We start from the raw sequence: 17,672 nt of genomic DNA on the forward strand, positions 1-17,672 counted from the left end.
GTATGTGACGTATGTGTGTATATATACATGTATACCTATATACATATGTGTGTATAGGTGTGTGTGTGTATATATTTATATCATTCGTAAATATAAAGGTGGTTCTTACTATCTGTCTTACTATAGGTCTTAGGTCAGGCTGTGGTAACAGAATACCATAGACTGAGTGGCTTAAACAACAAACATTTATTTATTTCTCATGATTCTGGAGGCTGGGAAGTCCAAGGGCAAGTAGCTGGCACATTCAGTTCCTGGTTAGGGCTCCCTTCCTGGTTTGTAGACAGCCGCCTTCTTCCTGTGTCGTCCCTTGGAGGAGAGCAGAGAGCAGAAGCAAGCTCTATGTCTCTTCTGTAAGGGCACTAATCCCATCATGAGGGTCCCACCTTCATAACCTAATCACCTCCCAAAGGCCCCACATCCAAATACCATCACAATGGGGATTAGGATTTCAACAGATTAATTTTGAGGGACACATAGCTCTATATTTGGATGCCGTAAACAATATGAAATCATATTCCCAAGCATATAATATCTGTCAAACAGCAAGCTGAGTTTTCCTTCAAGGTTTGTTTGCTACTTGTTTATTTATTTTGTGGTTGCTCTTAGGCAAGTAGTAGGAGACACCAAAGAATTTGAGAAATAATGTATGAGAGAACTTAAAATTGAGAATTCAGCCCATTAACTTAATTTTTCTGCTTGCAATTTTGGATGACACGTACATCCTTTGAACTGTGGAGCGGAACACCTCCCAGGGTTTTACAGGAGCATATTTGAAAATGCACGAGGACCTGACATGGCCTTTTAAGAACCTGTGCTGTAATGGGACACATGGGAAGCCCACCTGGTGGCAGCATAAAGCCCATAAAGTGGCAAGCGTGTCCCCATAGGAAGGTGTCCCCAAGGACAGAGGGGAGGTGGTGTTTCTGGATGTCACCAGGGAGGATTGTGTGCTTATTTTAGCTCCCTCTCCTTCTTGTGTCCCCACGTCAGTTGCTATTTTGACTGTGGGCATCTTCCTGCAGCTGGTGGCGTGCTGATTGCCAGACGCCCTCCCAGGGGAGTGAGCTGCCCTGTGCCACTGGTTTCTGTTGGTCTCTCCGCATCTCCTTGAGCACTGGACTCGGGGCTGTGAAATACTACAAAGATACAAGATCAGAGACCTGCTTATAACAACGCACAGTCCGTTTTAGAGGAAAAAAATACATAAGAAGTTCTCTTCGTTAAGAGAAGTGGAGGACAAAAAGTTGGCACGGTCAAATCGTACCTCGAAATGCGTTTAACGTACCCTTATTTAGTGAAAGTGACCAACATTTACTTAGTAAAAGAATCCAGTATTTAGGAAAATACTCAATGTTCTATGGATGTTATCCTAATGTGTAAAAATAGTACAAGAGTAATGGTTCAGGATCACAAAATCTCTGATAAATTACTTGACAAATAAAATGGGCCGTTTTAGTACTCTTAAAATGGTCTATTATTTATTCTTGATCCAAGCTTCCTGTACCCACCCCCAATTCCATATTAAAACGAAGCCTAGGCAGCCTCGGTGTGTCATTGCCAGCGGTCGGTCCTGCGCTCTTTCTAGAGGCGGCGGGGGGGCCCAGGATCTTTGCGGGGGGGGACCCTTTCCCTCAGCATCTTTGCTGCCTCACCTCCTATGGCACCTACGCCTGTTGTCATGTCTCGTCTGCCTCTAGCCTTGGCTTCCGCTCGTGCCAGCCCGGTCGCTTGCTAATGGTTTTTCCATCAGCTTGCGTGGTCCTGGCATTGATGCTAGCAGAATGTCACCTCGGCTTGGGCACCAGTATTGTAAGTGCCTATCTGGGGGCTGATGGAACTGGGCTGTCCCCACACTGTCACAGACCCACGCAGATGTGCGTAGGTTTTCGTAGTGCCGGTCAGTGGACACCTAATAGGCACGTGATTTTTCTGATTTGGAGACATTTATTTTTTATAAATGTCCAAATAATTAAAATGATTACTATTTTTTTTTAAAGATTGATTGATTGATTGATTGATTGCTATGTTGGGTCTTCGTTTCTGTGCGCGGGCTTTCTCAAGTTGCGGGAAGCGGGGCCACTCTTCTTCGCGGTGCGCGGGCCTCTCACTATCGCGGCCCCTCTTGTTGCGGAGCACAGGCTCCAGACGTGCAGGCTCAGTAGTTGTGGCTCACGGGCCTAGTTGCTCCGTGGCACGTGGGATCCTCCCAGACCAGGGCTCGAACCCATGTCCCCTGCATTGGCAGGCAGACTCTCAACCACTGCGCCACCAGGGAAGCCCTAAAATGATTACTATTTTTAAATTGTTATTATTATTACTATTATTGCTGTGACTAAACCAACCCACGATGGTTGAGAATGATCTACAGTCGTCGTTTTAACCAGGTGTTTGGCACGAATTGAGGAGGGAGCGAGGTCCCTGAGGAGGAAGGGAGGCAGTCAGGGAAGGCTCCTGGGACCGGGATACCCTCTGAGCCGAATCCTGGAAGGTGTCTTGAGGTTTGTTGGGGGAGCGTGGGGGAAGTGCCTGTGGCCCTAGGAAAATATCTTCAAGAACCTCCTTTCTTGCTCTAGGCATCCAGGGAGAGAAAGACGGGAGAAAGTAGCCAGAGAGAAGGTTGGGTCTGGGGAAACCTCATCCCTAGAGTCGGTAAGGGGGGGGACTGTCGGAGGCCTGGTGAGGGGACGAGACTCTGGTCAATACTCTGAACCCAGAGGCACCTGACGCTGTGGTAGTTGGGTGCCGTTGGTCCTCCGTGTCCATGGGTCCTGCATCCCTGGATTCAACCAACTGCAGATCAAAGATATTGGGGAAAAGAAATTCCAGAAAGTTCCAAAAAGCGAAACTTGAATTTGCTGCATACCGGCAACTATTTACAAAGCATTTACATTTTATTAGGTATTATAAGTCATCTAGAAATGAGTTAAAGTATACCGGAGGATGTGCATAGATTATATGCAACTACTATACCACATTTTTCTGTTTTCTAAATTTAATTTTTAAAATTTTTAATTAAAGTATAGTTGATTTACAATGTATTAATTTCTGCTGTACAGCAAACTGATTCAGTTATACATATATATATATGTACACATTCTTTTTTTAATATTCTTTTCCATGATGGTTTATCACAGGATACTGGATATAGTTCCCTGTGCTATACAGTAGGACCTTGTTGTTTATCCATTCTATATATAATAGTTTGCATCTGCTAACCTCAAACTCCCAGCCCTTCCCTCCCCTTTGGCAACCACAAGTATGTTCTCTATGTCTATGTGTCTGTTTCTATTTCGTAGATAAGTTCATTTGTGTCATATTTTAGAGTCCCCATATAAGTGATATCATATGGTATTTGTCTTTCTCTTTCTGACTTACTTCACTCAGTATGATAATCTCTAGGTCCATCCATGTTGCTGCAAATGGCATGATTTCATTCTTTTTTATGGCTGAGTAGTATTCCATTGTATATATGTACCACATCTGTTACTACACCACTTTCCATAAGGCATTTGAGCATCCATGGATTTTGATATCCAAGGGGGTCAGAACCAATCCCTTTCAGATACGAAGGGCCGACTAACATGTGACTACAACTCACCGAAATGTCCCTTCCCTGTGGACACCTCCACTGCACCTCCTGTCAGACCTGTCTTTTGAAACGTTAAGATAAAAGCCTGTCTTTCTCTGCCGTAATCTCCCCTCCAGATGCAATTGGTCTAGAGTTAGTGACAGAGTCCTGTCAGAGTTTTTGTGTAGAGATAATCATCTGAAAGTCCAGTGAAAGTTTATTTTTGACCAGGAAGACATGCTTTAGAAGGATGGAGAGAGCCCTGGAGAGACTGGACAAGCCCACTGGGCCTGTCCTTGAGCTGGGCACCTCTTCCTGCTGCACTAAAACCGTATTGATTCTTCCAGGGCCCCGTTCTCCTCTGGAATCTTCTCCACTTTTATACAGGTTTGAGTAGTTTAATTAAACTTCAACCTGTCACTTAGTTTGGACCCTTGCCTCACTGTGGGCTTGCTCTTTTGGTTTTTTTTCCCCAAGTTATCATGGGTGCACTGAAGCCGATATATTGTTTTGTTTTCCTGCCGATGCTATATTCTGAAGTTTTATTATCTAGTGACCAAGGTTTCCCTTTGTCTTTAGACAAACCAGATTCCAAGAATGAAAGTGTTTCAGGTACGGGACTTTCCAACTCCTTCTTGGTCCGTGGGCTCATGATCTCCGCTGGAGCTTTTCTTCTTTCTCGCCCCCTGGTAGTAGAGCCCCAAGGGGATCCCTCTGTACATGCGAGGTTGAGACCCCCAGCTCTAGAGGGTACCAGGGGCTGTATATCAAGGACACAGGGATGCTCTCTGAAGAGAAAGAGAGACGAGTATGTCCTCTCCTGCCCTTGTCTCTTGGCTTCTTTTGGTTTTCTTGGCCTTTTTTCTTCTTGAAATAAGTTCATTTTCCCTTCCTTTGCAGCCAGTGTGGAAAGAGGGTCTCCTTCCTAAAGCAGGCACTTCCTCCCCAGTTTAGTACCTGCAGGAGGCTCAGGAGAAAGACAGGCTAACATTGCTCTAGCCCAGTTCCCAAGGCTCCAGGGCTTTTTAATAATAAGCAGATTTTTGGGGGAGGAAGGAAGGCAAATAAATTTTTTTGGCACAAAAAAAACAGTCTCCTTAAATCCAATAGTCGGTCTGTGTTAACCACAACCGTCTTTGTGGCTTCAAGTCATGAGTTCACGGCTGTCTGAAGTTCACCGAGCGGCGGTAACAATGTTTTTTTGCTTTGTGGGAACTTCAAATGGTCGACTGCCCTCCACCCCCTCGTCCCCCTCCTCCCCACAGGCTCACTTCCTTGTAAATTGCCTCTGCCTGGGCTTCTGGAGATGAACCCCGTTCTCTCTACAGGAGGTAAAAGAGGCTCTGATAGCACGCCTCCCATATGCTTCCAAAACCTGGCTACTGACCCCAGCTCTGACCTTTAGGGTGCTGGCGCGTTGCTGGGTGCTCCGCAGCTCAGGGCCTCTTGTACTTGAGGGAACTCTTTCCTAGGACGATGTTTTCCAAAGGCGATAGAAGCCAGTACTGCCTAGACATCGGGAAGAGAGACGAAGAGGTGCCTCATTAGCCCCTAAAACAAAGACTTCCCAAAGCCCCTCTGTGTTAACCGCTAACCAACTAACCATTAACTGACTAACAGACCTAGGGCTTCCCTCTCTCGTCCGGGATCTCAGGCTGGAGCCTTGCTCACATATGGGGCCTCTCTCCCAGGCTGAGTCATTGCAGTGCCACACAGGCAGCCGGCCGTTTGAGGGTGAGGAATGAGTGTACTTCCAGGGAGGTCATGCTGTGTGCAAATTACTCACAGTTAGGAAAATCACACAGGGAAGTGCATCCTTCCCTCTGTCCCTCTCTGTTGTACTTCCAGCACGGGTGCGGTTTTCCCTCTTTTCCCCAGCCTTTGAGGGAGGTGAATGCTGAAGGTTTTCTCTGCCTGGAATTAATGGCGCAGACCAGGTTCTAGCCCAGCCCCTCACTCCTGACGCCCTAAACCGGTTACTCTGGTCTCGACTTCTTTACCCAGCCTCTCTCTTTTTCTAAGGACCTGGGCCTTTGTCACCTCCCTCTCGTTGTACACATCCAACTCCTCGATGAGTTCCAACCTACCCTCCTCTGTCTTTTCGAGTCTTCCTTTGTTACAAGGCTTCTTTCCCAAAGCCCCTTGTTTGGGTCTGATGTAAATTTGTGTCGTAGAAAGAACTCATATTTACTCAAGATAGCTCAGCTTTTAGACCAAATGTCAAATTTCATCACCAGAGAAAAATCAGAGCTTTGGAGAACGATCACATAGAAATGATTTTATTCACTGAGTTTGAGATGAAGGAAAGAATGTATTTGTTTTTTTTTTTTATTTTTTTTTTATTTTTGCTGTGTTGGGTCTTCGTTGCTGCGCGAGGGCTCTCTCCAGTTGCGGCAAGCGGGGGCCACTCTTCATCGCGGTGCGAGGGCCTCTCACCATCGCGGCCTCTCTGGCTGCGGAGCACAGGCTCCAGATGCGCAGGCTCAGTAGTTGTGGCTCACGGGCCTAGCCGCTCCGCGGCATGTGGGATCTTCCCAGACCAGGGCTCGAACCCATGTCCCCTGCATTGGCAGGCAGATTCCCAACCACTGCACCACCTGGGAAGCCCTGTTTGTTTGTTTTTGCTTTTCTTTTTTTAAAATTCTATTTATTATTTTATTGAAGTATAGTTGATTTACAATGTTGTGTTAGTTTCAGGTGTACAGCAAAGTGATTCAGTTTATATATATAAACTGAATTTATGTATATAAATATATATAATTTATATAAATATATATAACACACACACATATATATATATTCTTTTTCAAATTCTTTTCCATTATAGGTTATTACAAGATATTGAGTGTAGTTCCCTGTGCTATACAGTAGGTCTGTGTTGGTTATCTATTTTACATGTACTTGTGTGTATATGTTAATCCCAAATTCCCAATTTATTGGGAAAATTCCCTCTCCCTCTTTCCCCTTTGGTAACCATAAGTTTGTTTTCTATGTCTGTGAGTCTTCTGCTTTGTAAATAAGTTAGTTTGTATCATTTTTTAGGATTACACATGTAAGTAAGTTACATCACATGATATTTGTCTTTCTCTGGTTTACTTCACTTAATATGATAATCTCTAGGTCCATCCATGTTGCTGCAAATGGCATTATTTCATTCTTGTTTATGGCTGAGTAGTATTCCATTGTATATATGTACCACATCTTCTTTATCCATTCATCTGTTGATGGACATTTAGGTTACTTCCATGTCCTGGCTATTGTAAATAGTGCTGCTGTGAACATTGGGGTGCATGTATCTTTTCGAATTAGAGTTTTCTCTGGATATGTGCCCAGGAGTGGGATCGCTGGATCATATGATAACTCTATAAAAAATGTATTTTTAATTGAGTATTTTTTATAAGAGGTTTAAAAAGATATTCTAACCACTGCCTATAATTTGTGGTCACCATTGTAAGATGATTAATTGAAAGGGAAAAAGCTCTTTAGAAGCAGATGAATCACAGCCACGTATCTTGCCTTGCTCATACATGTGGCTGTCTTATATTGTTTGCTGTTTTCTTTCTCAGATTTCCGAGTAGAAATTTTTCTTTCTTCTTTTGCAGGAAGAGTTGGAGTAGATGAGCTAGAAGACTGGGAGAGCTGAGACAGGGAGAGTTTTGAAGTCCTTCTCTATCAGAAGCCATGATTTAAACATCAGCATTACGGTAAGTATTTAGAAAAAAATGTAACTGTTCTGTGGTTGACACATCATTGGTTTTGGCTGCAATTCTGAGAACAGGTTAAAGGACATTGTGAAGGATGAGTTTGTTTAAATCACTTTCAACAAACCAGAGGTCTGAGAAAATTAAAGGTTCCTCAGTGATAAGTTATGGGACCACCAACATCCAGAGGGGAGAGCCATCTGACAAGTTGGAAAAATCTTTCTATCTCCTTAGTAGCCACGTGTTCCAATGTGTGAAAGCAAAGCAAAGCTTAATACACTGGGGTTTTCTTTTTGAACTGAGCTGTGGTCATGACAGAGCTTTCAGGGACTCCAAGTTAGACTTTTTAGAGGAGGGCAGAGCCAGGCACGGAAGGGAACAGAAACACCTTTCTAGGGACCGTGCTATCTGCCCTGCCACTCTGGGGCAGGATTTCTCAAAGTGTGTTCCATGGAACACACTTCTCTAGACTGTTAATGCAGTGGAGGCAGGACTATGAAGATGGGTCTGTGCTCCAGTGAGTTTGAGAAACGTTAAAGTTAACCTTCCTTCCTGAAGGGTCTCAGAAGTGGATGAGCCTCGTGACTCTCCATGGACGTGTGTAGTTGGCAGGGCTCACCAGAGTCCTGTGGAACTCTTCTTAGAGGGCATCCTAAGTCCGGTGTTCATTTGTTCATTAAGTATTTGTTAACACCTGCCCCGCTCGTGTTAGATGCTAAAAGTACAGCGATAAAGAGATTGATGCTTGTGTCTAGATAGAAAATATGGTAAGAAGCAAGTGAGAGCAATTATTGATAGGCACGACAGCCAGAGGTTTAAGAGAATGGTCTCAGGAGTGATGGGCCCTGAGTTTGAATCCTGAGTCTGCCACTTATAAACTGCATGACTTTGAACAAGACACTTAACCTCTCGTTCAATTTCAACATCTGTGAAATTGTGTCAATAGCATCTACCTAGTAAGGTTGTTGTGAGTATTAAAATGATGCATTCACGCTGGCAAATACTAAACCTTATGCAAATGTGAGCAAATCTGTACTTAGAACAATAATGACTGAGTGCATTGAAGGTGTGTGAGGGCTGACTCGGGAGGAGATAGCGGTGGATGGGAACTTTGAATAGGGCGGTCCAGCACTGCCCTGAAGTACAGACCTGGAAAGATGAGCGATACTGAGCTGTGGAGATGGTATAGGGAGAGAATACAGAGGCAAACACAATTGCACACGGGTATGTCTCATGCAGAGAAATTTGGAAATTTGTTATGCAAACAAATTTGGAATTTGAGAAATTCCAATACCTCTTTAAGATAAAAAAACAAAAAAACTAGGGACTTCCCTAGTGGTCCAGTGGCTAAGACTCTGCGCTCCCAATGCAGGGGGACTGGGTTCGATCCCTGGTCAGGGAACTAGATCCCACATGCCACAACTAAAGATCCTGCATGCTGCAACTAAGACCCAGCACAGCCAAAATAAATAAATAAGTAAATAAATAAATGAAACAACAACAAACTAGGAATCGAAGGAAACATCTTCAGCCTAAAAAGAGCACCTATGAAAACCCCACAGCTAACATCATACTTAATTGTGGACCGAAAGCTTTCCCCCTAAGATGAGGATCAAGACGAGGATGCCCGCCCTCATTACCTCTACTCAGTATTCTCCTGGGAGGTCTAGCCAGGGCAGTTAGTGAAGAATACGAAAGGCTTCTGGATTGGAGAGAACGAAGTGAAACTGTCTCTGCTTGCAGGTGACATGATCTCGGGTATGGAAAACCCTAAGGAATCCACTAAACTGTTAGGACTAATAGACACATTCAGAAAGGTTGCAGGATACAAGATCAATATACAAAAATCAACTGTAATGCTGTACACTTAGAACAAACAATCTGAAATGAAATTAAGAAAATAATTCCTTTTACAATAGCATGAAAAAGAATGAAACACAAGCATACCTCAGAGATATTGCAGGTTTGGTTCCAGACCCCCGCAGTAAAGTGAGTATCACGATAAAGCGAGTCACACAAATATTTTGGGTTCCCGGTGCGTATACAAGTTATGTTTACACTGTCTGTAGTCTATTAAGTATGCAGTGGCATCAGGTCTAAAGGAACAATGTACATGCCTTAATTAAAAAATGCTTTACTGCTAAAAAGTACCATCATCTGAGCCTTCAGCAAGTCATAATCTTTTCTCAGTAGTAACATTAAAGATCACTGATCACAGATCACAATAACAAATGGAACAATGAAAAAGTTTGAAATATTGTGAGAATTACAAAATGTGACACAGAGACACAAAGTGAGCAAATGCTGTTGGAAAAATGGTGACAATAGACTTGCTCAACGCAGGGTTGCCAACAAACCTTCACTTTGTATGAAAGGCAATATCTGCAAAGTGCAATAAAGTGAAGCACAATAAAACAAGGTGTGCCTGTACTTAGGAATAAATGTAGTTAAATAAGTATAAAACATGCTCTTAAAACTGTAAAATGTTGAACAAAATTAAAGAAAATGCCAAATAAATGGAAGAACATCCCATGTTCACGAATCAGAAACCTTACTATCATTAAAATGGCAATACTCCCTAAATTGATCTATAGATTCAATGCAGTCTCTCTCCAAATCTCAGATGGATTCCTTGTAGAAACTGACAAACTGACCCTAAAATTCATATAGAAATTTAAGGGAGCCAGAATACCCAGAACAATCTTAAAAAAGAGCAGACTTGGAAGACTCACCCTTCCTGATTTCAAAACTTAATACAGTAATTAAGACAGTGGTTCTGGCATAAGGATAGACATATAGATTTTTGGAATAGAATTGATAGACCAGAAATAAACTCCTACATTTATGGTAATTGATTTTTGACAAACGTGCCAAGACAATTCACTGGCAAATAGTCTCTTCAACAAATGTTCTAGGACAACTGGATATCAACATGCAAAAGAATGAAGTTGGACCCCACCTTACACTATATACAAAAATTAACTCAAAATGGATCAAAGGCTTAAATATAAGAGCTAAAACTGTAACACTCTTAGAAGACAACATGGGTGTTCATCTTCATGACCTTGGGTTATGCAGTGATTTTTCAAGGTATAACACCAAAAGTACAAGTGACAACAGAAAAATAAATTGGACTTCAACAAAATTAAAAAATTTTGTGGGGCTTCCCTGGTGGCGCAGTGGTTGAGAATCTGCCTGCCAATGCAGGGGACACGGGTTCGAGCCCTGGTCTGGGAAGATCCCACATGCTGTGGAGCAACTAGGCCTGTGAGCCACAATTACTGAGCCTGCGCGTCTGGAGCCTGTGCTCCGCAACAAGAGAGGCCGCGATAGTGAGAGGCCCGCGCACCGTGATGAAGAGTGGCCCCCGCTTGCCACAACTAGAGAAAGCCCTCGCACAGAAACGAAGACCCAACACAGCCAAAAATAAATAAATAAATATAAATTTTAAAAAATTTAAAAAAAATTGCGTATTAAAAGACACCAATAAGAGAGTGAAAAGACAACCTACAGAATGAGAAAAAATATTTGCAAATCATGTATTCTAGACTTGTATCTAGAATATATAAGACCTCTGACAACTCAATAATAAAAAGATAACCTCGGGCTTCCCTGGTGGCACGGTGGTTAAGAACCCGCCTGCCAGTGCAGGGGACACGGGTTCAAGCCCTGGTCCAGGAACATCCCACATGCCGCAGAACAACTAAGCCCGTGCGCCACAACTACTGAGCCTGCACTCTAGAGCCCGCGAGCCACAACTGCTGAGCCCGCGAGCCACAACTGAGCCTGCTTGCCTAGAGCCCGTGCTCCACAACAAGAGAAGCCACCGCAATAAGAAGCCCACACACTGCAACAAGAGTAGCCCCCTCTCTCCACAACTAGAGAAAGCCCACGCACAGCAATGAAGACCCAACGCAGCCAAAAATAAACTAAATAAAAAATAAATGAATTTATTAAAAAAAAATAAAAAATAACCTAATTCAAAAATAGGTAAAGATCTGAAATAGGCAAAGAAGATATGTAAATGGCCAATAAGCACATTAGAAGATTTTCAACATCACCAGCCATCATGGAAATGCAAATCGAACCCACAGTGAGATAGCACTTCATAACCCTCTATGAAAGATGGATAGTAACAAGTGTTGGTGAGGATATGGAGAAATTCGAACTCTCGTACACGGCTGGTAGGAATGCAGACTCTTTCCCAAGCAGCTGCTTTGGAAAACAGTTGGGCAGTTCCTAACATAGTTAAACATAGAGTTTACCTTATGACCTGGCATATCCACTCCTAGGTGTACACCCAAGAGAAATGAAAACATTTTTCTATATAAAAACTTTTCATAGCAGTTTTATTTTTTTTAATTTTATTGAAGTCTAGTTGATTAACAATGTTGTGTTAATTTCTGCTGTAAAGAAAGGTGATTCGGTTATACATATATATATTCTTTTTCATATTCTTTTCCAGGATGGTTTGTCACAGAATATTGAATATAGTTCCCTGTGCTGTACAATAGGACCTTGTTGTTTATCCATTCTATATATAATAGCTTGCATTTCCTAGCAGTATTATTCACAATTGCCAAAGAATAGAAACAACCCGAATGTCTATTAACTGGTGAACAAATAAAACATTGTATATTCATATGATAGGATGTTATTTGATTATAAAGAGGAATGGAATACGGATACATCCTACAGCGTAGGTGAATATTGGAAATATGCTCGCTGAAAGAAGCCAGACACAAATGACCATGTGTTGTATGATTCCATTTATATGAAATTTCCAGAACAGGCAAATCTACAGAGACATAAAGTAGATTAATGTTTGCCTAGGACTGGATTGTTTAAGGGGAAATTGAGAATGACTGCTGATGGGTGTGTGGTTTCCTTTGGGGGTGATGAAAATGTCTAAAACTGATTTGATAATGGTCATACAGCTCCATGGATATACTACAAGCCATTGACGTGTACACTTTAAATTGGTGAGTTGCATGGCGTATGAATTATATATCAATAAAGCTGTTGTATATCATAAGAGAAAGGGATGTGTCTTGGAGGTACGGCTGTCAGCACTCGGTGATGGATGAGATTCGGGGAGTGAGGACAAGGGGGGCAGGAGGCATGACTCCCAAATTCTGGCAACTTCTGAGGAGAGGAAAGACTGGGGGAGGAGGGATTTCTTGGTTTCACTTTTCTTTTCTGTTCTTTCTTTATTTGTTTTTTAATGAGGAGGGCCAGCTTTGAGAATTGAGAGTTCTGTCGTGGACATATTAAGTTTGAGGTACCTGTTGAACATGCAAACAGAGGTGTTCAGTCGACAGTTGAATGTGAGGCTGGAACTCCGAGGAGCGGTTCTGACTGGAGATAGAATGTAGGTAGTAGATAAATCCATGGAGAGGATAACCGAGAGAGGAGAGGGAGATTGTTAATGAGGCTCGGGAGGGCGTGGGGTGGACGACAGGCAGCCGGGCAGGAAGGGGGAGAGCGCGGGGTCCCCGAGCTCGGGTGGCCTTGACGAGGGTAGCTCGGTAGTGGGAACCCCAGGCCAGAGTGGATTGAGGAGGGCTATGCATAAGTGCAGTACAGGCAGTGAGGCAAGTGTTTCTAGTGAGGCCGATGCTCATAGCAGCACTATTTACAACAGCCAAGACATGGAAACAACCTAAGTGCCCATCGACAGATGAATCGGTAAAGACGATGTGGTGCATACATGCAGTGGAATATTACTCAGCCGTAAAAAAGAATGAAGTGGGCTTCCCTGGTGGCGCAGTGGTTGAGAGTCTGCCTGCCAGTGCAGGGGACACGGGTTCGAGCCCTGGTCTGGGAGGATCCCACATGCCGCGGAGCAACTGGGCCCGTGAGCCACAACTACTGAGCCTGCGCTTCTGGAGCCTGTGCTCCGCAACAAGAGAGGCCACGATGGTGAGAGGCCCGCACACCGCGATGAAGAGTGGCCCCCGCTCGCCGCAACTAGAGAAAGCCCTCGTGCAGAAACGAAGACCCAACACAGCCAAAAATAAATAAATAAATAAATAAAAATTTAAAGTGTTTCAGCAAAATATGAGACAAAAAAAAATACAGCAAAATTAAATGTGTTCAATATAGACAATGGTGTATGGGTGATCACTTTAAAAAAAAAAAAAAAGAATGAAGTAATGCCATTTCCAGCAACATGGATGGACCTAGAGATTATCATACTAAGTGAAGTAAGTAATACAGAGAAAGACAAATATAATATGATATCGTTAATATGTGGACCCTTTAAAAATGATACAAAGGAACTTAGTTACAAAACAGAAACAGACTCACAGACATAGAATACAAACTTGTGGGCTTCCCTGATGGCGCAGTGGTTAAGAATCCGCCTGCCAATGCAGGGGACACATGTTCGAGCCCTGGTCTGGGAAGATCCCACATGCCGTGGAACAACTAAGCCTGTGCACCACAACTACTGAACCTGCGCTCTAGAGCCCGCAAGCCACAACTACTGAAGCCCACATGCCACAACTACTGAAGCCCGTGTGCCTAGAGCCCGTGCTCCGCAACGAGAGAAGCCACTGCAATGAGAAGCCCGCGCAACGCAATGAAGAGTAGCCCCCGCTCGAAACAGCTAGAGAAAGCCTGTGTGCAGCAATGAAGACCCAAAGTGGCCATAAATTAATTAATTAATTAATTAATTAAAACAAACTTATGATTACCAAAGGGGAAAGGTGGAGGGAAGGGATAAATTAGGAGTTTGGGATTAACATATACACACTACTATATATAAAATAGATTACCAACAAGGACCTACTGTGTAGCACAGGAAACTATATTCAATATCTTGTAACAACCTATAATGGAAAAGAATCTGAAAAAGAATACAAATATTTATATATAAAACACTGAATCACTTGGCTATACACCAAAAACTAACACAACATTGTAAACTAACTATACTTCAATAAAAAGTTTTTAAAATTAAAGATAAATAAATAAAATCTTCATTTGAAATCAGATTAAAGAGAAAAGACATTCCACAGGCTTTTAATGTTATTTATTTATTTATTTTTGGCTGTGTTGGGTCCTCGTTTCTGTGTGAGGGCTTTCTCTAGTTGCGGCGAGCGGGGGCCACTCTTCATCGCGGTGCGCGGGCCTCTCACTATCGCGGCCCCTCTTGTTGCGGAGCACAGGCTCCAGACGCGCAGGCTCAGTAATTGTGGCTCACGGGCCTAGTTGCTCCGCGGCATGTGGGATCTTCCCAGACCAGGGCTCGAACCCGTGTCCCCTGCATTGGCAGGCAGACTCCCAACCACTGCGCCACCAGGGAAGCCCTCCACAGGCTTTTAGATGCAGTGCAGGTCTCTCTAAAGTGAAGTCCTGCCTGTACCTACATCACTGCCTTGCATCTCTTCAGACATCAGTGGATCCCAGCACTGGGGCCCCGAGACGACAGCGGGTCCTTGAAGCGAGGTGGAGGGAACGGGTGACTTTCTCAAAAGGCACACATACAAACGCTCGCGGTGGATGCATTTCATAAGCCTCGAAGGTGCGATGACTGTGGGTCTTACCATTTGCATCAGTGCATTCTTTCCCCCATGCTTCTTTATTCATTTAGATTGTGTGAAAATGGCTCTTTAAGACACATGGTCCTTCAAGTAACAACCTTCTGTTGAGAACTTGGACTGCTCCTTAGGCTATAAAGTGCATTGGATGTTTTGGGTAAACATCATGAGAGCATGATTAAAGACTGCACATTTTGGATGAGCCCAAGTGGTGTTTGTTTTCTCTTTTACAAGGGGTGTGTGTGTGTATGCACACACGCATGTGTGCGTGCCTACACACTTGAGTGAGTCAGATTTTTAAAGTTGCATCTGACTGTTCTCAGCTCACATTTCTGCCTTTTCTTACGTGGAATGTAAGTGGGCTATCGTAAAACCTTATTTTTAAAACTCAGTGTGTTCTAACTGGCTTGGCATGATGTTAGAAAACATCCTGATTTTTCAAGCCCTGCTTAGAGCCTTCTTGTAAAGACTTTTTTTCTTGTATATGTGGTTTGAAAAATTATTTTTGTGTGTTTATTGTTGTTTGGTTGTGTTTCCTTGTACATGTAGGGAGCATGTGTTTGGAGATTTTGAGGGAAGAATTTTTCTGTATTACTTTCATGAAAACATTCTTATTCTGAAAGAAGCATCTTTGTTCTAGAGCACAGATCCACAAGGTTTTTAATTTATTATTATGAGAAAATGCTATTAGAAATGTATCCTACTTGAGGAAATTACAGACTTCAAAGAAACCCTGACTTCAGAATCTGCTTTTTTCAGCTGTCCTCTGCCCTAGGTTTAGAGATTTTTACTAACTTCTGGCAACTTCCAATCATGGGAGAATTAGAGTCTGGTTATCTGGGAGGAATCATTTGAACATTAACCCGTCATTTTGCCTATAAGGCTGTGCTAAAGGGCACTTTTGATATCTTGATCTTAAAAGAGCAAGAGAAGGTGGTCGAAAAGGAAAGGTACCATGTGCTCTGCTCACGTCGGCCCCTTGAGAGAAGCCTGCCTCTGTCTCTCATCATGATCCGGTCTCAAGGTTAGTTTACAGTATCTGCTAATCGTTTTCAGAGACTCGGGCTGTATTTAGCAGGTGCTACTGACAGCTTTTCAGATCCTTCCATGGTGGAAAACTGATTCAATTTTCTCTGCTCCAGGGTGGGTCTGTGCATATTACTTTGTTTCTCAAAATCATTTTGTTTGCCTTGGGCTGCAGCCAGGCCTCTCATGTGGGTGCTGTGTGCTGTGCCACAAACCTCAGGCCCCAGAGCCTGAACTTTGCTTTGTCTGTCAGATCGAGGGGAGTGTGTATGAAGCAGGCGTATGGCCTTTGGGAGACTCCAGGGGGCAAAAAAAGAGTGATGTTCATGAGCCTGTATTAGACAGAGCCTTTGGGCAGATTTCTTTGAGATGTGGGAATCTAGGTGACAGGAAGAGAGAAGAGAAGTGGACGAGTAAGAGACTTCTGGGCGTTCTGAAATAACTCCGTTTGGCTGCGCTTAGAAGCCTGGAGAGCATTTCATGGGCCGGTGGGAGCCCCATGCTGTTTTGTTGGTGCGTGTGTGTGGGGGTCTGTGCTTTTGGATGTTGATAATGTACTTAGGGCGTTTCAACTAACAATGCCACTAGTTTCACCATTTAAGTAAAAACTAGGGTTTGTTTTTTTTTTTTTAAACTGCTATCCTACTACCAAAACCCTAGTACTGTTTGGCTGTCTAACTAGGAAAAACAAACAAGCCCTTAAAAATCCTCAAGGAATCTTTCTTTGTGATCTTTTATTCAAACCAATTGAAGATGGAGGTCTTATTTAAAATAAAATTTACCATCGAACAGGAAACAGTAACCGTGGAAGAATATAAATACACCTTTGGACTTCTCTGTTCCTTACCTGCTCCCAAACAGACACACACACACACACACACACACACAAACATACACAGAGACACACACACACACACACACACACCATACTTATATTTTGATAAAAAATAGGTAGCAAATGTCTTGAAGGGCAAACAGAAGGTACAGCGCAATCAAGTAAGAGGTTGAATCGAAATTGGAACAAGTCTTGACTTTTCATTTCACTTTCGTTTGGATACTTTTACTAACTCCCTGTGCTGGGTTTAAGGCTTTTCAAACATTCTTTGGCCCTGAGAGGGAGTTGTATAACCATAAAACTGGAGAATCCTGGCCCTAGAATAAATGTTCCTTTAAAAACCCCAAGGACAGAAAATTGAACACAGCTGTGCAAGAGAAAAAGTGGAGGGAAAAAAGCGCCAAGCCGAGTGATGGTTCAGGGCTGTGGGCGCCCTGACCAAGTTTCCCAGTGCGCCTGGGGCTATGGTTTCTTGATAGGGGCTGAGGAGCTTCAGTGTTCTTTTTGCAAGTTTCAGGAAAAGGTCAAGACCTTCCTTCAGAGCGGTAGGTTTCTGTGATGTGGTGAAGAGCACACCCTGGTTGGTGGCGGTATCTTTTCCTAAGCATATTCTTTTGTTTTCCCTGGAGAGGATTGGAGTTTCTGGTCACTTTCTGAGACGCCATTATTCCGCAAGCCTCCCAGTTCCTACTTAAAAGTAAACCTCAGAGCTTAAGCGTGTGACACCAGAGTCAGAAGAGAGACAAGGTTTTTGAGCCCCAGATTCTCTCAATCCTCTGGCTGCACAGTCAAGAGTTTTCCAAAGAATCAAGAGCTTTGCAGCGTGGTCCTGAGAACATGGCCCTTTGTTCCTTGATGCTCCCTTGGGATGAAAGCCGTGAGGTTGCCTGTCTGATGTTTGCCGCTGGGTCCCACCGTTTGGTGGGTAGCCCACAGGGAGCCGTCTCCGTGGACCCCAGCCTCTGTGCAACCTGGGATTAATCACTTAGCTCTTTGTC

At 43.4% G+C, this 17,672-nt stretch overlaps 1 protein-coding gene and 1 long non-coding RNA gene across 5 annotated transcripts in view; one reads left to right on the forward strand and one right to left on the reverse strand.

Annotated features, from left to right (window-relative positions):
- SVIL (supervillin) overlaps nt 1–17,672 on the forward strand; it is a 239,046-nt gene that overhangs the window by 58,354 nt on the left and 163,020 nt on the right. For all 4 annotated transcript variants that reach the window (XM_036843972.1, XM_036843974.1, XM_036843978.1 and 1 more), the window contains exon 3: nt 7,171–7,272. The gene's annotated coding sequence lies outside the window, so the exon portion shown is untranslated. The remainder of the gene's footprint in view (nt 1–7,170; nt 7,273–17,672) is intronic.
- On the reverse strand, nt 436–5,599 carry LOC118890742. Its single transcript, XR_005018819.1, has 3 exons — nt 5,355–5,599; nt 4,968–5,077; nt 436–1,136 (listed from the first exon to the last, which is right to left on the reverse strand). It is a non-coding gene; the product is annotated as an uncharacterized LOC118890742 (long non-coding RNA).

Source organism: Balaenoptera musculus, chromosome 2 (assembly GCF_009873245.2).
Source record: "Balaenoptera musculus isolate JJ_BM4_2016_0621 chromosome 2, mBalMus1.pri.v3, whole genome shotgun sequence".
In the NCBI taxonomy this organism is placed as follows: Eukaryota; Metazoa; Chordata; class Mammalia; order Artiodactyla; family Balaenopteridae; genus Balaenoptera; species Balaenoptera musculus.